At 44.9% G+C, this 21,378-nt stretch overlaps 1 long non-coding RNA gene across 1 annotated transcript; it reads left to right on the top strand.

Moving 5' to 3' along the window:
- The first annotated feature begins 6,561 nt into the window (after nucleotides 1–6,561).
- On the top strand, nucleotides 6,562–15,073 carry LOC123376087. The gene is made up of 3 exons (XR_006581680.1): nucleotides 6,562–6,641; nucleotides 13,707–13,790; nucleotides 14,970–15,073. It is a non-coding gene; the product is annotated as an uncharacterized LOC123376087 (long non-coding RNA).
- The last annotated feature ends 6,305 nt before the right edge of the window (nucleotides 15,074–21,378 follow it).

The following is a 21,378-nucleotide window of genomic DNA, read 5'->3' as shown; positions in this document are numbered from 1 at the left end:
TTCCTCCTGAAAAACGTGCGATCTGTCATCCTTTGACAAAGAAACCTAATGCCAAGCTGCTGCCAGCAGGCACTTCTAGCTAAATGCTGCTGGTTTTCTTGGAAAACCCTTACAACTATGGCTTGTTCATGACAAAAACATCAGGGACTCTGTGATGAGGTGCCTACCCCACACAGGTATAGAAAGGGTTAACTATGCCCTGTCTCAGAAGGAGCAGGGGAGGTGAGTGGTCCATGCAGCCCAGAGAGGCTGCATAAGGCACAGCCAATCAGAGAGAGGATACAAGGAGCAACCAATCAGGGCCCAGTGAGTTCAGTAAAAGGAGTTGCAGAGCCAGAGTGGGTCAGTTGCTGCTGGCAGCTCATGGAATAAGGACTGTGTTGCTAGAGGGCTGAGAGACCTGTAAGCACCTTGGACAGAGCAGCTGCTGGGAGGAACTGGGGGAGCAAGAGGGAGCTCTTGGCTGGCTGTGGGGCTGATCCAAGTGCCCTGAGGTCCCCTGTGGGCCTGGGTCCCCCCCACTTGCCTCTGGAGAAGTGGCTGGACAATAAGACTGTGATATGTCCTTCCTCTCACCCCTCCCAGAAGGGAGGAACATAGATGGTGGCAAGGCCAGAGGCCTGAGTATGAAGAAGATATGGCAGTTCCTGAGGCTGAGAGAGGGGCCACGGACCAGACGGAGAGTCAGAGCAATGGTGTGCAAACTGGAGGTAGGGCATTGGCCTTGAGCTAATCCCCAAAGTGACCAGGAGGAGGCACCAGTCTGGCAGTGAGGGATGCACCCCATGACAGGCTCCATTGAGGAGGAAAGAGACTTATCATCTGTTGGGATTTATTTTTCCAAATCCTAGTGGTAAAAAATGGGTCATGTGACCAAATACAGGGCCTCATCTGAAGTCAATGGAAAGACTCCTGTTGGGTTCAAGGAACTTTGGATCAGGCACATTGATCATACTATTGTCCTCCAAAGTGAGTAACAGCACACACAGCAGGGCAATGCTGTTAGGTGAATGCCACCACCACCACTGATGTCATCTAATGTTGCACCTGGAAGAGGCCAACACCTGCAGCAGCATTAAAATGGCACATGACATGGACATTCTTTTGCTATTTTAGGCCTGCAACTCCCTCCCCCAGATATCTTAGTGGCCTGAGCTGGCCCATCTGCAGCCAAGGAACGAGCCAGCTGGCAGTAGGGAGAGGAGCAGAGCAGGCATAGGCTGCTGTTAGAGAGGAAAAACAACTGTGCTGATGTGTCCTGCTGGGGAAGGAGTTTCATGAAGCATGCCCTCCTCCTCTTCCCCCCCGCCCCCATCCTCCCCGCTCGCTTGAGAGAAAATGCCCCACTCCCAAGTCTGCCCCTGCCTGACTTCTGTTTCTGAGGAGAGCCCAAGAACCTTGTCAGCTCAACCTCTCTCATTAAGGATGCCCCAAGCTGCTCAAATAATGGACAGAAGGCTCCAGAACCTGCCCCATTCCTCTAGCTTTTGAAGATTGCTCCAGCCAGTGGCCTTCCCCCAACGGGGCTGGGGAAGGAAAATATTATATTGACTGACTGTGAGGTCAACAGCAGTCAAAATAATTTCTCTGTTTGAGTTAATTTCTCTCAGCCTTTGGCTTTACTGTATTCCACAGCCTCCGGAACTATGATTTTCCCCTTAAGCAATATTTTACTGCAATTGCCCTGTGCTATTTGTTATTTCTGTTTCTATCTCGGTTATTTATTTCTCATGATGTAATGCTAATCAGGCTACCAAGAGCTTGAGTCCTGTAGAGCAACATATAAAGGCTAGAGCTGTTGTGCCTACTGCATGCAGAATAAAACAAACAAGATTCCATCTGGCAACATCAACCATTTGTTTTCCTCTTCTTTTGGTTTAGTGTGTTAGTTAAATCCTTTTATCATTTAAAAAAAATAAGAAACAGATGGGATGGCCCAGCAGAAGTAATTCAGGTGGATGTAAGGCTCCCGTGCATATCTGCACAAGAAAACCTGTAGGCAGCATTCCTAGTCCCATCCTGCATGGAATTCACACACATGCCTTGTTAAAATGCATGTCATTCCTCTACTTTCACAGGGCAGTGTGGAACATAAGCTGGATGTGCAGAAACATACCTTTGCTAACATGGAAGGAAAGTCCTGATTTTAAAACTTATGCTGGTGCAAATCTGGGCTCATTCTTCTGAAATCAATAATTACACTGGTGTAAATCTAGCATATGTGAGATCAGAATCGGGCCTTAAGGTAATATTTTCAAAAGCATCTAAAGGCTTATTTGTACATGCAAGGTAATCCAGAATTAGGTAGGGTGTGAATTTAAAGTGGATTAAGCTAATGGGAATAAGAGCATCCGCACACTGAGGTATTCAGGAGTTACTCAGGCATTGCTATTCCATAATAACGCCCTATAAAGACAAGCTCTTAGCCCCATTTTCAAGGGTGATTCAGGAGCTTAAATCTCATTGAAAGTCATGGGGATTGAGGTGCCTAAATGGCTAATTCATTGTTGAAAATGGTACTTAAGCTCCTAAATCTCTTGGGCACATCTGGAAATCTCCCTCTTAGCCTAGAAAAGATTTCACAAAACCTACATTTTTAAAATCAGAAGAAGAATTTATTCAGGGTGGGGAGGAGGGATTAGGGGAGGGAAGCTAAAATTAACATCCCCCTCCCTTATTTGCAATCCAAACTCTGCAGAATTCTGCTAGCACCTGAGCATTAGAAGGCAAAACCAATCCTGGGGAAAATCCTGCTTGCTTTACTTACAGGAGTAGATCCATAGAAATCAGTGGGAATTCTCATATGAATGAAGTGAACAGGATGCAGCCCTGCATCAAATCAGCCTAGCATCACTTCCCCAGCTGAATGATATTCCAGATAAATCCCTCCTCTCCCAAACAGTCAGGTGCTAGACAGCATAAAAGTAAACTAAATTCTTTCAGTTTTAACTAGTACCGATGTTAATACAAGAGCCTGACTTAAAATACACTGTCACAGGAAGAGTATATTCAGCATTTCTTGCCAAGCCTGAAAATGTAGAAAACCCTTTTTAGATGCATCTTGCCTCACTTTGAGACCAAAATACAAGGCCTCAACTGATACAACATTCTGGCTGGGCTTCTTCCATTATGCTGCTGCTTGTAGCTGACATTACTGTTGCTAGTGTCTAATGATTGAGTGCTGCACATGGGAGGCAGAGGAAGAAATAGGGTTTCAACTTGCTGATCACCACTCTGAGTACTGGTCAAACCAGTGCTCCCCCTCTGCTTTCTGCTACCATAGCTCAGTGGCCTATGAACCACCTAGTGTAGCTACTGAACACTACAATCCAAGGATGCATTAGGGGAGAGAGAAGGATCTATCTTGGGAACATTTCACCCACATGGATTGGGATGGGAATAAAAGAAAGAGAGAGCAAGAACTTCCCCAAACACAATGGGGAATGGAGAATGAGTCAGTAAAATACTTATCCCTGAAGACAGTTCAAGATTACAGATAAAAATTTTTAATATAGGTATAGGAGAGCCTCACTGATTCATATTATGACTTGGAGTTCTACTGAGAATTACTGAATTTTTCAAATTAGCAAGTAGCTGTATGATAGAAAAAACAGCTTCAGAAAAATATATAGGTGAATAAACAATTCAGATTAAATTCCCTGCTAACTATGGTGGCAAGCTCATCAGTATTTGCAAATATTTGGGTAACTGCCAGAATTCTTCAGAATATTTGTGAATCCCAAAAGTGTCAAGGAGTCATACCAGGTGTTCATTAGTCACTATTCACCATCTGTCATTTTCATGTTAGAAAGTTTAGTCATTGAGAGAGTGATCAAAAGCAATACCATGTTAGCATTCACGCATCATGAATTGCAAATAATGATTAGTCAGTGCTTGTAGTGAACAGTTTGTGAGCCACCCGGAGTCTGAAAATAATTTGCCCAGCTAGTCAGCAAATATTTACAAATAAGTGCACAGAAATCAAAATTGGTTCACAAATGATTCACAAACAAAAATGGCTTAAATCCATTATACAATATTTGACTAGCTCTGTGAGGGTGTAATTCACTCCTCTGCAGAGGGCCAGCATAAGGCCTATGCATATCAGTTAATTCCCCCCTAAAAGCCATCTTCAGTTCTTAAATGGAACTTCAGTGGTACATCAGGCCTAAGGTCCCAATTCAGCACAGTGCATAAATGCTTTGCTGAATAGGGATAGACTGAAGAAGCAGGGTCATTGTAGACAAACACATTGAAAAAGCAATGTTTATGCATCACAAGATGTCATTTATTTTTCCAGTTGTAGTTTACTTTTAACTGAGGATAATACGTTGATATCCTCCTGGTAAATGTAGTATAATATATTTGAGCAAAATACTCTTAGTAATATAGGTTTTCACTACACCTTTTGCTTTTAAATCTCTGGTCGGGATGGGAGAGAGACCACCACATTTTTTGTGCAGCTAAGAAGATGTGTGGTTTAGCATGGAAAAGAAACAGAATGGAAAATTGCTCATCTGTGAATGCTATTGTAGAGACCTCTGGACCTGACAAGTCCAAAGGAGAATGCTGATGCTCATTTTTTCCCTGAAGACTTAGCTGTGATTGAGTTCTTAAAATATGACTCAACTGCAGAAATGCATTCTCCCACTGGTGAGGAATGTGTTTTCTCCCCAATGTTTCGAGGCCAACATCAACTTGAAAAATGGCAGCTGTTTTATAAGCAAGAAATATTAGACCTCAAGACTGACTTTCCTCCACTGCCCCTCCATAAATGTTGGGTAAACTTTCATGGCTATGCTTACATTTTTTATTTTATATGGAACAGCAAGCTGTATTTATTATAATCAAGTCAAACCAGATGCAACTTGAGTTCTCATGTGTTTCTACTACGGAGAATATGTTGGAGATTTCTACATTTGATGGACTCATTAATTTATTGATTTCATATTTTGAAATTGGAATGTACTGTACGTTAAGCGCTCTCTGGGAATAATAAGGTACTGAGCATAAACTGATTGTTTATGATAGTCAATTATTTGCTCAGGCTGAAAAACTGCTGGGTTGATTCTATTTCTAGTACGTCTCCCTTGCTGAAATCCAGGAGGAGGCGGGGGTGAGGGGGACGACTCAGACAAACTCTCTACCAAGTTGGCCTGTGTTCGTTTTGGCTAGTTAAAGCCAGACTAATTAGGCTTCCACTTAAACTGGTTCAGAGGCTGCAACAATTGCAAAATATAGTTGCTCTTTTGCACTGAAGCAAGGAAATGTGTTATTCCATCCTAGGGATGCCAATTTTGGTTGGACATATTCCTGGAGGTTTCATCCTATGACATAATGTTTAATTAAAGATTAACCTGTAATTCCTGGAGATTCTATGACAATCTGGAGGGTTGGCAATCCTACTTTTCCAGATCTGCATTGGCTATCAATATGCTACAGGATCAAACATGGGGTCTCAGTTTTGTTATAAAAAGTAGGGTTGCCAACTTCCTAATCACACAAAAGTGAACACCTAGCCCCTACCCTTCCCCAAGGCCCCGCCCCTCACTCACTACATTCCCCCCCCCTCGTTGACTTCACTCTCCCCACCCTCATTCACTTTCACTGGGCTTGGGCAGGGGGGTTGTGGTGTGGGAGAGGATGAGGGCTCTAACTGGGGGTGCGGGCTCTGGGGTGGGGCTGGCGACGAGGGGTTTGGGATGCAGGAGGGGACTCCAGGCGGGGGGGTGGGGCCGAGGGATTCAGAATGTGGGAGGGGCTGTGGGTTGAGGCAGGGATTTGGAGTTTGGGAGGGGGTGAGGGCTCTGGGCTGTTGGTGAAGGCTCTGGGGTGGGGCCGAGGAGGAGGGGTTTGGGATGCAGAAGGGGGCTCTGGGTTTGCGGGGAGCTCAGGGTTGGGGCACAGGCTTACCTCATGTGGCTACTGGTTAGCAGTAGGGCTGAGGCATGCTCCCTGTCTGTCCTGGCACTGCACTGCGCCCCAGAAGCGGCCAGCTGGTCTCGCTCCTAGGTGTGGGGGCCAGGGGGCTCTGCATGCTGCTCTCACCCACAGGCATGCCCTCCCACCCCCAGCTCCCATTGGCTGCAGTTCCCGGCCTATGGGAGTGCAGAGCCGGTGCTTGGGGTGGGGGAAGCATGCAGATCCTTGTGCCTCTCCCGCCTAGGAGCTGGACCTGCTGGCCACTTCCGGGGTGCAGCGCGGAGGCAGGACAGGTAGGGACTAGCCTGCCTTAGCACTGCCAACTGGACCTTTAACGGCCCAGTCAGTGGTGCTGACCGGAGCCACCAGAATCCCTTTTCGACCAGGCGTTCTGGTAAAAAATCAGACACCTGGCAACCCTAATAAAAAGTCCTTTCTGATTTAGGATCTTGTAACATGGTGGCTTGCCTGTTAAGGGCTGGAGCTAGCCAACCCTGATTACAGAAGAAGTCACAGTTGAGAGAGATCAGGATGATTGCCATATAAAGTGCAGCAGGAGGCTGTAATAAGGAAGGAAGTACAGAAAATTGTGAAATGCTTCTGCAGGGAGGACTCTGAAGCTAAGGGAGCTGTAACAGAGAAGAGCTCCTCCTAGAGACCCTTGCTGAGAGAAAGGTTTGGGCCTGGAAGCCAGAACCGGAAGGCTGAGTTTCAGCTCAGTAAGTACTAGGCCAAGCTCCTACTAAAGATACTGATTAGCAGAAGGGTTTGGAGGCCTAGAAGTCAGAGGGCTGAGCTCCACACAGGTAAAGCCAGAGAGACTATGAGTTGGGGCCTTCCTCTGGGAAGAAGGGCTACGGATTGCCTTACCTAAAGAGAGAGAGTGAATGAACTCAGGTTGGGGGCCTGGAGGGACAGTTTTTAAGGACTAAATAAATGGGACCCCAGGAGGGGAATGTTTTAAATTACAGTACCTGTAAAGTGTGAGTTAAGGGGCCCTGAATAAGAAAAAAATTGGTAGTATGGCACCACAGACAGGCCACATGGGGCTGCTAAGGAGGTGGCTGGCCACTGTACAGCCATGAACACTTAAGCAATCGCCTTTTGCTTTATGTCATTGCCTAGCGGTTATAGTCATCTGAAACAAATCTGTGTTTGGTCCCTAGCTTCAGCTCAAATCAGGGCTTTCCTGGCTGGGGTCCTCCAGTATGGACTTCCTTCCAAAGGGAGTCCTCTCAGTGGCTTCCTTTTGGACATGCTGCAAGTCTCATTTATTTTGGTTGGCCTGCATTTGATCATTATAGACTGAACTCTGCACTCTTACAGCTGCGAGCATGCCCAGGACCTACATGTGTGAGTAAGCGCTCCCCAGTATGCGGGTTGCACAGTCTAGTTCTTTCTCCTTGGTTTTGTGCAGATGTTACCTTTTTTTCGCTGTCCTTTGTGTCAGAAAGGTGGTGGTTTCTTTCTTGGCCTTATGAGAGAATATAGGAATGACTCTGATCCCCATGAATTAGCCTTACGCTGGGGGAATCTGCAAGTAGCAGGTCACACCAACTTCAACAACATTTGGGGATGTCTGGATCTGCAATGTTGGTATAAGTCATTGTAGAGCCGCAAAGTTTGGATTAAAATCTGGATTGAGATTCAGATGTGAATGTAGTGCAGAAGTATTCAATTCCAGATGTTCAGTGTGAGCCTATCTTTGATTTGTAAGTGCTGCTTTGACAGCTGAAATGTGGAATGATTGGAGGTGTTCAAATCTGAAATGGGGCCCCAAGTATTAAAACACCTGTGCAGACGTTGGGAAATTGTCCCATTACAGAGTGACAGAGAAGACACAAACATGGATTTGAACTAAATATTTGATTTTTCTCCAGTCATTCAAAAGGAAAAGCTCTAACTTCCCTGAAAGGGAAGAAAGAAAGAAAAAAGGATAGCCTAAGGGGAGGGAGGAAAGAAAGACATTAAAGAACATAAGAGTCAGTATTTCCCATTATGAAAGGGGCTTTTTGGAGACATAAAACCCAGAACTACATTATTACAAGATTTCTTGTGATTTATGACAAATCTCATAGCTGACAGAAAATGCTTGACATAATTCAGTTAATATTACACAAGGTCTTGGGTACAAGCTAGCACAAGCTTTTAACTCATAAATTAAAATTCTTACACCAAGAACCTATGATAATGTAAAGAAACCCCACGTCCCAGCAACAATATCAGTGTTGTTTCTATGGAAACACTAAGTTGTTTCTTTACTGGCTTTATTTTCCTTCTTTAAAGAAATCTTGAATTTATTATACTTAAATAAATCCCAAAGCATATTTCATACACACAGAGCCACTTGCAGTAGCTGATTTTACAAGGTACTGCTTTACGCAGTCCAGTTGTGAATTTGCAATAAATGTTGCTTTTACAAGGCACAGTACCCCTCAGTGTCAGAGGTCGGAATCAAACCCACATTTTTCTCTGGAAGCTGTATACACAGGGTGTAAGCATTATTCACTGAAATAATCAACCCAGAGATTGGAAATGTGAAGACTTCTATGCTTGGAGATAAAGAGTAATGGGAGTTAAGAGTGTGCACAGAAAGGGGCATTTTATTATAAATATAATCTAACAAATCCCACATAAAGTACCACCATTTTTTTTTTACCTAACTTCTGTTCTGCATCTGTAATCCTGGCTCTGCCATTGGCTTGCTGTGTACTCCTGGGTAGTTCAATGAACTTCTCTCTATTCCCCCATTTTTACAATACATACAGCACTACCTGCTTCTTTCCCTATTGTGAGGATTAATGTTATGCAGTGATATGAAGATGCAAACAGCTGGATAAGTGCTAAACATTTTGCTTGAAAAATTGAGAACAAAATGAAAAAAATATTTTGGTCAAAACATTCTGTTGAAATTGGTTCAGAATGGGAAAATGTAGTTTCAAGTCAATCCAAAATGAAGAAAATTCACTTCAATTAAAGATCTCAAAGATGCTGCCAACATTATGGGGTTGAATGCCTTATGGCAGAAGACTCCAGAACCTCAGAGCTAGGATACCAGAATCACTGGCGCAGGTGTGATCAAATGCCATGGAGCGCGCTGATGAGTTCATTGACCTAGGCTGCAAGCAGAGTTCAAATGGTAGCAGCAAACAGGACGTTCTTTGACAAACAGGTCTCACTGCCTCCTGCTTGAAGTCTCTGTCTTGCTTATGGACACACAAACGTCTTCACACTGAGACAAACTTCAGGATCTAACAAACCTGCATATTACCTGTATTGCTATTCAGGTCAGAAACCTGGGCCCTCTTACAGTCAGACTCTGAGCAGCTAAGCACATTCCCTATGTGCTGTCAGCACCAAATCCTTAGCATAAACTGGTTTACTTTGTAAAAGTCATAATCCTTGCAGACATCTAGCCTTCTTTCAGTTGATCATTGTACTGAAAACTGGCGCTGCATGTTCTTCAGCCATGTCACTGGGATGGACAAAAACCACCCCAGCACACCATGGTCTCAAACTCTCCACTGACATGTGAACGGGCACATTCCCTGACCCAATCTGGCGTTGCCCCAGGGAGGACCCCCCCACACACACACAGAGTTTTGTGGATTCACAGGACCGAGCCACATCTGAGAACTTCACTACACAGTTGTCTGGTGTGACATCATCCACCATGGCCTCTCTGGCTAGCGCAACATTTCTTAAGTACCCTATTTGTGTTTTGATGATGCAGAACCTTAGTGTGTGCTCAGGGTAAGATTAAGACAACCGAGGCACAACCTCACCTGGATCCCCTTTTGGCCCTGCCCTGGTGTCCTGACTAGATTTCCTCCAGCAGGGCCCTAACCTTCCCAGGGATGGTAGCAGTAGGGGCTCCTCAAGCAAGAGCTGTCTTGTTGGGTTGATGGGAGCCTACCAAAGCTGTTTGAGCAGGTGAGCCTCTGCACTACCTGGACCTCTGGTCCATCTCTTCAGGCAGCCTGGGATACGTCCTGGAGGACGGAGAACTCAGCCCTTATTCACCCCTCTGAATATGGGGGCCCCTTCTGATAATACCCTGGAGAGACATGAGGGGCTAGTTACAGTGAGGGCACTACACACATAGAGCCCTCTGTTAGGGTAGCGTTGGCACAGGGTTTCAGAGTTAACAACCCAGAAAGATGAGGCAGGCAGTCGACAATTCTCAGAGCTATTGTTTCAGGCTCTCTGCAGACTCTGGCAGATGTCTTTGTTCATTATTTCAAGATTAGTGCTGCAACTATGAGAGTTAGAAACAATTTTTAATTAAAACTGATTTTTTTTTCAAATTATCACGGACTCCAGGAGTTAGTACCCTAGTTAGTCCATAGTGGCAGTGTTTTAATCCAGTCCTGGGTGCTCTCAGCATTGTGCAGCATTGGTCCTTTTGTTAACTTTCTAACTTATCTTAAACTACTGTAACTCTGCATCCATCTGCGCATCCATTGAAAAATGATGCCCTACGAGTGCAGCTTGAGTGTTCTAGTCTATTTTATAACTGAGTCAATCTCCTTTTAGCAATCCACTGCTTCATCCTATCTGATTTCTGTGGTTTTTGCTTAAAACATATCACTATATTTCTAAATTCATCCTTACACCACACTGACTAGTTTCTAATCAGCTCACTTATCTCCAGATGTTTTGTGATCTCATCCCTTAGGTAAAATCCAAAGTACATTCATATCACCAAGATTACAAGCCTATAAGAAACTTATAAACCTAATAAATTCCTGGCTCACTCCTAATTTCTTCCTAAAACCCTGGGTTAAACTTCTCTTCTCTTTGAGGAGGTCAACAAGCATGTGGACAAGCGGGATCCAGTGGATATAGTGTACTTCAGAAAGCCTTTGACAAGTTCCCTCACCAATGGAATAAGAGTGATGGTCCTCTTAGTCATGGTAACTGGTTAAAAGACAGGAAATAAATGGTAGGAATAAATGGTCAGCTTTCAGAATGGAGAGAGGTAAATAGTGATGTCCCCCCAAGGGTCTGTATGGGGACCAGTCCTATTCAACATATTCATAAATGATCTGGAAAAAGCGGTAAACAGTGAGGTGGCAAAATTTTCAGACGATGATACAAAACTACTCAGTTAAGTCCCAAGCTACAAAAGGATCTCACAAAACTGGGTGACAGGGCAACAAAATGGCAGCTGAAATTCAATGTTGATAAATGCAAAGTAATGCCCATTGTAAAACACAATCCCAGCTATACATATAAAATGATGGGGTCTAAATTAACTGTTACCACTCAAAGAAGGAGATTGTGGAGTCATTGTGGATTGTGCTTTGAAAACATCCACTCAATATGCAGCGGCAGTCAAAAAAGCGAACAGAATGTTGGGAATCATTAAGAAAGGGATGGATAATAAGACAGAAAATATCGTATTGCCACTACATAAATCCACGGTATGCCCACATCTTGAATATTGCATGCAGATATGGTCGCCCCATCTCAAAAAAGATATATTAGAATTGGAAAAGGGCAACAAAAATGATTAGGGGTATGGAACAGCTTCTGTATGAGGAGAGATTAATAAGACTGGGACTTTTCAGCTTGGGAGAGAGACGACTAAGGCGGGGATATGACAGAGGTCTATAAAATCATGACTGATTTGTAGAAAGTGAATAAGGAAGTGTTATTTACTCCTTCTCATAACACAAAAACTAGGGGTCACCCAAAGAAATTAATAGGCAGCAGGTTTAAAACAAAAGGAAGTGTTTTTTCACACAACGCAGTCAACCTGTGTAACTCTTTGCCAGAAGATGCTGTGAAGGCCAAGACAATAACAGGGTTCGAAAAAGAACTAGATAAATTCATGGAGGATAGGTCCATCAATGACCATTAGCCAGGATGGGCAGGGATGGTGTCCCTAGCCTCTGTTTGCCAGAAGCTGGGAATGGGTGACAGGAGATGGATCACGTGATGATTACCTGCTCTATTCATTCCCTCTGGGGCACCTGGCATTGGCCACTGTCAGAAGACGGGATACTGGGCTAGCTGGACCTTTGGTCTGACTCAGTATGGCCATTCTTGTGTTCTTATTATTTACACATGCTGTCAATTTTTGTTATATTTTATGATAGAGCTTTTAAGGTGAAAACATACCAGTCAGGGGCAGCTCTGTTTTTTGCTGCCCCAAGCACAGCAGTCAGGCAGCCTTCGGCGGCGTTTCTGCGGTCCACCGGTCACGCAGTTCTGCGGGTGATCTGCCCGTCCCGCGCCTTCGTCGTACCAGCCGCCGAATTGCCGCCAAAACCACGGGACCGGCAGACCTCCCGCAGAAATGCCACCGAAGGCTGCCTGACTGCCACCCTCACAGTGACCGGCAGCCCACCCCCCGCAGCTTGCCGCCCCAGGTACGCGCTTGCTGCGCTGGTGCCTGGAGCAGCCCCTGATACCAGTACACTAATTGGCTCAGCAGTTTGCGCTAAACTGGGCATGAAGACTTAGGCTCCAGTAATACTTATGCATGTGCTTATCTTTAGTCCACAGTGATAGGGCCATTGGCTTCAGTGGGACTCCTCACAGTGCCTAAAGTTAAGCATGAGCGTAACTCTTTGTGGGATGGGGGCCTAAACTACCCTCTTGTCTTTGGAAGTGGTCCTTGCAGAAGTGACTTGAGGGTGAGGCACTGTAGGGGATACTTGCGCTACCACTATCACAGCTGTCCCAGTTGTGAGGATAGAGGATTTCAGGGCTGTCACAGGGCACTTTTCACTAGATCTAAATTCCTTTAAAAAAAGGTGGGGGGAAGGGGTGGAATAGTGTTCTCTTTTCTTGTGAACCTAAAATGATTTGACTTTTGGACTCGTGCCTTATACCACAAAACGAGATATGTAATAATTGCCCAGAAAAGTATAGTCTGCCATGCGTTAATGTCTCCCTTATTACTTAATTGTCTTGTACTCTTTGGCAATAATTTCTCCCACACAATCTCCTAACATAATTTGGCAAAAGAAATGTGGAGGGGGGAACCCTGAGAAGGGAAAGAGAAAGGGAGGGAAAGAATTGGTGCTAGACTGGGGATACAGAGGGAGATAGAGAGCAGGTGGGGAGCTAGACAATGAGGGAAAATATACAGAACATGGTGGGAGGGAAATATATGTGGGATCTGGGGAGAGACATAGAAGACGAAGGAAAGACTGGGACCCAGGAAAACAGTGACAATGGTGAGAAAAAGACACAGACATGAAGGCTTGTTCACTTGTACTCCCCCACCCACACAGACTGTTTTGGTAGAGGTAGTATATAGATTAACCCATCCTGTGTACAACTGTTGTAGGATGTTAGAACTGTCATGCCTAAAAATGAAGTAGCATCCTGCTACGTATTTTCAGGTCACTCCTAATTGCCATCTGATGTGCTCTTTCTCTTCTTCTCTACTCCCCCTCACAACCCATAAATGTATGTACAATGAAAATGATCTTAACTAACAGCCCGAAGGATCAGAAAAGTCAGTTTCCCAGTAGAGGTAGCCTTTAACTGCAAGTGAACAAAATTATTCTGGAAACACTGGGTTTACTTTAAAGTGGTCCCTTAAGGAACGGGTTGCCTAATGGAAGTGGTCCTGTGTGTGGGTTTTATCATATAAAATCTCCATGTATTTAAGCAGGCCTATGTGTAATGGCATTCAATCTGAAGTCTTGATCTATTGTCTTTCACCCCAGAAGTGGCTGCATTTCAGTCGTGGGCGAAGTGATCTCTGCACTTGATGCCCAGTCCTGAATCCCTTACTCAATCCCATCTTCCCTTGACCTTCCTAGGATAAGTCAGGAATTCAGGATCAGGCCTTCAGTATGGGAAGCGTGGAGAGCTGCCAGCATAAGCAAGGTGCATGAATGGGATTGGTAAGCCTCTAATGATCTATTCCACGTTATATTCTTCATTCTGCTTAAAGTCATGACTGAAAATCACTCTCAGAAAAACATCAGATGCATCATACCATTTCAGGGGGAAATGTGTCCCTTCTCCCGTTTCCCTTCTCCTGGATGCTACTACATTAAAGGGTGGTTAATCTGTCTTTTGATCATTCAGATTCCATCCTCTGTAGATTTATCAGAGATCAGTTATGCTCAGGGCTCGATTCTGCATGTGCATAGCATCAAAAAGCAAGACATACAGTATGTCTGGAGGGGCTACCAATAGCCTAAGTGAAAGCTGTGCTGGGATACCAATACTGGGAAAAGGTGTATTGGGATGGATAGGCATCGAACCCAGTCTAACAAGCCTGTGCTCAAAATTCTGAAGACAGGGTTGTAACTTGACCAAGTGTGAGAGCTCTTAGCCCTAGACACCAGTTATTCACATACTCCTGCTTAAAATTAGCATATGGGGGGTACAAGTTCATCAGCACTAGATATTTCATATATTGCCTAGGATAAACCAATGCACTTTTGTCTCCTCAGATACCTAGACAGTAGGAAGCTACTACTTTATCACATATGATATTTTATATTTTCAGAGAATTATACAAACATTAACCAGTTAAGCATTTTTACAGATGGGGAAACAGACACAGAGCCAAATTTAAGCCTGATTAAATTAATTGAAATCATGGGTGCTACACCAGAGATTGATCTGTTCCAGAGAGAATTTGCCCCAGGCCACAGAATGAATCAGTGGCAGAGCCAGGACAAGAATCTACAACAAAGTTTCTACTTCTCAATCCCAAAAATAGTCCCCAGCACCTATATGTCAGCTTACATATTTTTCAGCTAACTCAGAGGTCCCAATACATGATCAGTCCGTTGGCCACTTTGTACCACACGTCAGCAAATTCTGGCTGTAAAGCCAATGTATCCGGCCCCAGGAATATCAGCCAAGTCCAAGAGGAATCCTGTGGCTGTGTACAGTCAGCATAGCAGACCCTACGTCCCTACTTTTTCTTCTACCAACATAGTGAGTGTAACCAGCACACGCCCTAGTCTGCCAATCCCTGGCTGTGGTACTTAGTGCTACAATTGTATATGCATGTCGCCATGGTCTTTGTCTCATAGCTGACACTAGATGTCACTTTCTTTCCCTAGTGGACAAATGAATTCATCTGCACAACAATGAATACAGAGTTACGAACACTGACCGGTCAACCACACACCTCATTTGGAACCGGAAGTACGCAATCAGGCAGCACAGGTGGTGGGGGGGAGGGGAAGCAAATATTGTACAGTACTGTTAAATGTAAACTACTAAAAAAGGGGAAGTTATTTTAAAAAAAGGTTTGACAAGATTTGTTTCTGTGCTTGTTATTTATATTAAGATGGTTAAAAGAAGCATTTTTCTTCTGCACAGTATGGTTTCAAAGCTGTATTAAGTCAATGTTCAGTTGTAAACTTTTGAAACATTTTGTTCAGAGTTACAAACATTCCCGAGGTGTTTGTAACTCTGAGGTTCTACTGTAACTTCAGAGGATTTTGATAAAGACTTTGCAGTTTAGTGTAGGAGTGGGGGGCTTTTTCATGGTTCACATAAAGCAGTAGTACCCGCAGAAAGATTTCCCAGCTCAGTAGTATATCATGGACATGTTCATCATGCTGGGTATACCACATGATTGGAGGGAAGCACTGTAGGTGTTCCAAGCCCGAGGCCCTTCAGACTCTCTTGCTCTTGGGTGGTTTCCCATAAATGCTCCCAGATTCCCAAGAAATAACTGGGGATTCCTTAATTAAGGCTGCCTGAGATCAACGATGCAATTATTTAGTTACAGATGTCAGCCCTGCTCCTATTGTAGCCCAGTACAGGGGAATGACGTCCCAGTGTAACCCCTCCACACGGTCCTCTTGCCTGCGTACTGCAGCCCTTTGTCCTCCTGCTGAGGCTACTCCTGGCTTCCTGAGTCAGCAACACAGTGTGTCTCTATCCAGCTCTCAAGCCTTCCAGTTCTAGCTCTCAGACTGCAGGCTATGAATGAAGTAAGATCCTGTGGATTCCTGCACGCTCCCACGCTGTCTGCTATCCAGCCTTCCCTGCATAGCCAGCTCCCAAGCTCCTGTTTCTGGCCTGCTACTCTGGCTCTAAGGCTGCTCCCAGCTCTCCCCTGAGCCAGGTCTCCTCTGTCCTCAAATACAGTAACTCTTCACTTAATGTTGTAGTTATCTTCCTGAAAAATGCAACTTTAAGTGAAACGATGTTAAACGAATCCAATTTTCCTATAAGATTTAATGTAAATGCAGGGGGTTAGGTTCCAAGGAAATGTTTTGGGGGCAGACAAAAGACATTATGTACTGTACTGTGGTGGGGAGGTGCCTCTGGCTTACCCCTGGGGCTCAGGGCTGGGGGTGCAGGGTCTGGGAGTGAGTTAGGGTGTGGGAGGGCACTCAGTGTAGGGATGCAGGGTCTGGGAGGGCATTAGGGTGCGGGAGGGCGCTCAGGGTGGGGGTGCGGGAGGAGGCTCAGCACTGGGGCAGGCAGGAGGTGCAGAGCACTTACTGGGGCAGCTCCTGTTTGGTGCAGGGGGTGCGCAGGTGGCTCCGTGCAGCACAGCACCACCCCCATGGCCACGATTCTGAGAGCCACGATTCTGGGAGCTGCCCGCCCTCCCCCCCCACCCCCCGGGCAGGCAGGGCCACCCGGTATGCAGGGGCTTTAGGGGCTGCATGGCCCTGTGCTAAGGGGGCCCTGGGCCCCTGGCCTGCAGCTCTAAAGCCCCTTTCGGAATGCGGCCCTGCAAGCACGGGCCGGAGGACTCAGGATGAGCAGGGGCAGCCGCGCAGCCAGCGGCCGGAGAGAAGTGGCGCTTTCCCCTTCAAAGCGCCGCTTCTCTCCAGCCGCCTTTGATGGGGAAAGCGCCGCTTCTCTCCGGCCGCTGGCTGCGCGGCTGCCCCTGCTCCTCCTGAGTCCTCCGGCCCGTGCTCACAAGGCTGCATTCCGAAAGGGGCTTTAGAGCTGCAGGCCAGGGGCCCAGGGCCCCCTTAGCCCAGGGCCCTAAAGCCCCTGCATTCTGGGTGGCCCTGCCTGCCCGGGGGGTGGGGCAGCTTCCCTGCTCCCTCCCTGCCAGAAAGTCCTAAGCGCCGGGAGGGAGGGAGGGAAGAAGGGAGGGGGAGGAGGCTGAGAAGAGGAACTTGTGCAATGCTCCCTTGTAAAGTCAGCCAAACAATGTTATAAGGGAGCATTGCACAACTTTAAATGAGTATGTTCCCTAATGGAGCAGCGACGTAACTTTGAAACAACGTTAAGCGGGACAGGACGTTAAGTGAGGAGTTACTGTAGTACTTTCTTGTGCTTGTTAGTGAGCCCTCTCCTGGATGGAAGCTGAACTGGATGGTAACAGTGCTCAGTAATGACTTACTGTAAGTACTAGGGACCAGACAATTGAATTAAAATGTTTCACTGTCATAGGTTGTTTTGGCACCTAAATTTCATAATCTTTTTGATAGTTAGAGGTCAATAATGCAGAAAAGCAAGGGAGCCAGCAGGAGCAAAGGTTACATCAGATCCAAAGAAAATGGTGACTGCAATAATCTAGTGAGTAAATTGTGGATTCTACTGCAAGTCATGTTTACTCCCCACCAACATCTTTCTCTTCTCCCCCCGATCCATGTGCAGATTAGCTGGTTCCCCTTCATTCCAGCTTGTCCAAAATGTGTGGTAAAGAGGAAAAGTTAAAAGGAGTCAGTGCTTTGGCAGCCCATTTCAGAAGCAGGCCAGTGTGTGATTGATAAAAGGATCATCCCTTTTTGTAGTCACATGCAAGAGGTAGAAGAAGAATCCACACACCCACACTGCCTCAGCTTTGATTCTACATAGCTTATATTAAGATTTTGATGGAAAAACTCTGGGATTTCCTCTCTCTTTTCATGTTCCCTAATGAATCTCTACATTTTTCCCAGTGGCAGGCAGAAACTGGGTGCATTCCATTCTCCTTACAGGCTTCTTAGGAATAGTGCTATCATTGCTATAATGTTACTGTGACTTGACTTCCAATTACACTAAATCCCATGAATGGGCTTTCAATCTGCCTTGCATGCTGGTCCAGCATGCCAAATACTTTGCTCAAAAAGCTGATCACAGTGTACAGTGAAAAGTAAAGTTCTCTGGTTTCTTCATTTATTACTGGGGTTCTGACTAATATCAAAACACAGCTTAGCTTAAAAAAGAACTGAATGAGGAAGTGTGAGTGAGTCTTTAGGCACTGCTTTGCACTGTCCTGTAGCTAACTTGCTCACAGGAAACTGAAGAGCCAAACTGTCTCAAAATGTGATGAGTCAGTGAAGTGCTTTCTCTACTTGCTTGATAACAGTTGGAAGAATTTCAGTAGTCTGCAAAAAAGAAAAAAAGCACAAGGGTTATAAACCAAAGGCTTTAAAAAAATTAGAGATGGGTCTCGTTTGAAAGTCCAAGAGCTAGCTAACTTAGGGTCTGATCCAAAATCCCTGGAAATCATTGGAAAGACTCCCATTAATTTCAGTGGAATTTGATTCAGGCTCTTATTTTCTTAAAATAGGCAAATCTCTAGTCCTAGTGACAAACTCTCTGTAAAATGACATACTAATATACAGACTTTAAAAGCCTCAGCTTGTAGCCAGAGGATCAGATTCTTCCCCTTACTTCAGCAGTGGCTTAAGTTTATACAGGACCCAGATCTACCAAAATTTTGAGGTTTTCCACAGAGAAAGACTCTTCCTTCTGCCCATGCCACTATGAACAGAGTGGAATTGCTTGCCCTTGTGAAGTGGACTAAAGATGTAGCTTCATATGTCTTGTTTACATTGGGGAATTCTCCTAGACATTCTAACCAGGTTCCTTTTCAAAACCAATTGGAGTCAAAAGCCTCAGGCAGGTTCAATCACTTTTATAAACCTGTGTAGACAAGATCTTAGGGACCTCCTTACTACTCATCCCTTGAGGGTTCAGTTGTAGATATGTGGGAAACCTCACTCAAACATCCTAATTAGTCTCTCATTACTGACACCATAAGTGTTCTTCTTCTAGCACACACAATGTAAGGATAAACCAAGCCACAAGACAATACACGAACCACATGTCTTTACAAGTGTAAGAACCCTAGTCTTGTGATCCTTTTGTATTATATTGCAACATATCACTTCAGTCTACTTACTGAAAGGAGTGGAGAGTGGATATTGTAATGCTGCAGACTCCTCGCTTTTCCAATACTTTGTTCACTGCCATTCACACACACCCAACAATTAAAACCCCTTTTATGTCAGTCGCCAAATATTTACAGAAAACACAGCAAAAATATGAGTCAGAAATCTCTTTGGTGTGCTTTTCATGACCTGTGGCTGAAATTCACTCCATTGCAGAAGACCCCCTGTTCATCACTTTAGCCTTTAATTCAGAGCTTAAGGCAGAGGTTCTCAAACCGGAGGGCGGTCCCCCATGGGGGTGTGGAATGTATTGGGAGGGGTCATGAGAAGCTTTAGGGGGGAAAAAACAACTTACGGTGCACATTTTCCCCACAGCAATGAATAACGAGCAAAGCTGATTCCTCCAGGCATATCAGGTCCTCAGAAGGCGCTGTGCATTTTGACAGATTTCTGTTGTTTGCATAGCATTATACAAAGTAGTTGCCATCTGTACATTTAATCCGTTTTCTACAATGCAGCGTTGCACATTTAATTGTAAGCATGGACCAAAATCGCAATTTTGCTTTAGCTCTTATTACAATGGATGGTTGGCTCATTCATGCAGCAGGGAAAAAACCCAACTCCAGTGAAAAACAAAGAAGCCAAAAATTATTCAAGTGACGCATCGCTGCAGCATATAGCAGTATATGTACTTGTGTGGCGGGGGTGGGGCGTAAATGACTACAGACACAAAGAAGCGTGGGGGGCGCGATCAAATGAGCACCCTTAAGCCAGTAGCAACTTCACCAGAGAGGTCCTTTGGGGCCATCTGCCTGTCCCAAGTCAGGGTAAAGGAGGAGGGTTGGGCGTGGGGCTAGCAACTCCACCCCGTAAAAATCAGCTTGCTACAGAAACGCCAACAATAGAGTTAACAGAGACTTTTAGCCTGGAAAAAGAAGGGTCTTCAACTCGAAGACGCATGACGCTGGGTGGTGAAAGCCGCGAGGAAGCCACTAAGCCGATCACCCTTCTTACAACCAGGAGGATTACCATCGGCACATGGAACGTGAGGACGATGTACGAGTCAGGAAAGACGGCGCAGGTTGCAGCAGAGATGAGGAGCAACAACCTGACCCTACTAGGCATTAGCGGAAAAGAGGCCGCCCAAGAAATACCTGGCGACGCGACCTTCAGGTTGATAGCAAAAAATGGGCTATACCTGGAACCAGCTAGAGCGAATGGCCCAGGATAGAAGACTCTGGAGATCTGTGGTTGGCGGCCCATACCCCGGTTGGGGTGACGGGCATGAATGATGAATGAATGAATGATAAGCCAGTAGCTCTCAAACTTAAGTGTTCCAGAGGGCACTCTGTGGGCAGGCCTTCTTCTCCACTGAGGTGAATTTCACCCTGTCAGAATGCAAACATGGAATAATCTACAACTGGGTGCGTAGTGAATTAATCTGGATTCCTCTTGTAGCCCTAAGGATTAATCTGCTTGTTTGTATAAATATATCTTTTCTTATAAATTTGAGTATTTGATGTAATAGGGTTATAGATTTATATTAAAAATAAGTTTGGCAGGAATGCAAGAGACCTACAGGCCAAAACCCTATATGTTAAGCTAAGGCACATTTTGGGACACTTACCCAGAAAAGTAAAAATAGATAAAACACCCATGCAGATGTCTAGAGACCTTTTGCCTAAACCAATAGACAATGAAAGATAGCAAAGGGGATTTTTCAAAGTGGTATCCACAGACCTAACAAGTACACCACAAGTGCATACATACCTGTCATCCATATGCACATACATATTAGCCTATGGGATAAGTGTACCCTAACATTTCTGTGGGGGAAGGATGAAATTTGGGCATAAGAGGAAGGATTTCTGACCAATGCCCTATAAAAAGATGATTCATCTCGCCATTTGGGAGGCAATCTACCCACCCGTCTACTCTTCATTGTCTCCACCTTCAACAACGTATCGATGCTACCCCTCTACGACGGCTATTAACTATTAATAGGCCGTACTTTGTTTCTTTTCAAACTTTAAGCTTTAAGCTTTAAGGGGACTAGGCTAAGCTTGGTTTCCCTAAAGCTTTATTTCAGCTTAAGGCTAATTGAGTTAAGTTAAAGAGTAAACAGCTTTAACAGCTCTTCATTAGCTTCCTCTGCTAGAGGTGTAAAAACGGAACCGCCAAAGGCGTGGTCCCTTATCTTCCAACACCGGGTTATTAAAACAGAGTGTGAGTATTAACCAAAGTTTGCAGCACATAATATTGTATTATCATATGTATCTCTTGAATAACAGTAATTCAATTGTAATTCTGTAATTCTAACTGTTTTACCATTTGCTTACTATTTCATTGATTTTAATAAAAGGTCTTTATGACTATATCTGTCTCAGTGTAA

The sequence above is a fragment of the Mauremys mutica genome, chromosome 1 (genome assembly GCF_020497125.1).
Source record: "Mauremys mutica isolate MM-2020 ecotype Southern chromosome 1, ASM2049712v1, whole genome shotgun sequence".
In the NCBI taxonomy this organism is placed as follows: Eukaryota; Metazoa; Chordata; order Testudines; family Geoemydidae; genus Mauremys; species Mauremys mutica.
This window is presented reverse-complemented; position numbering and strand designations above follow the sequence as displayed.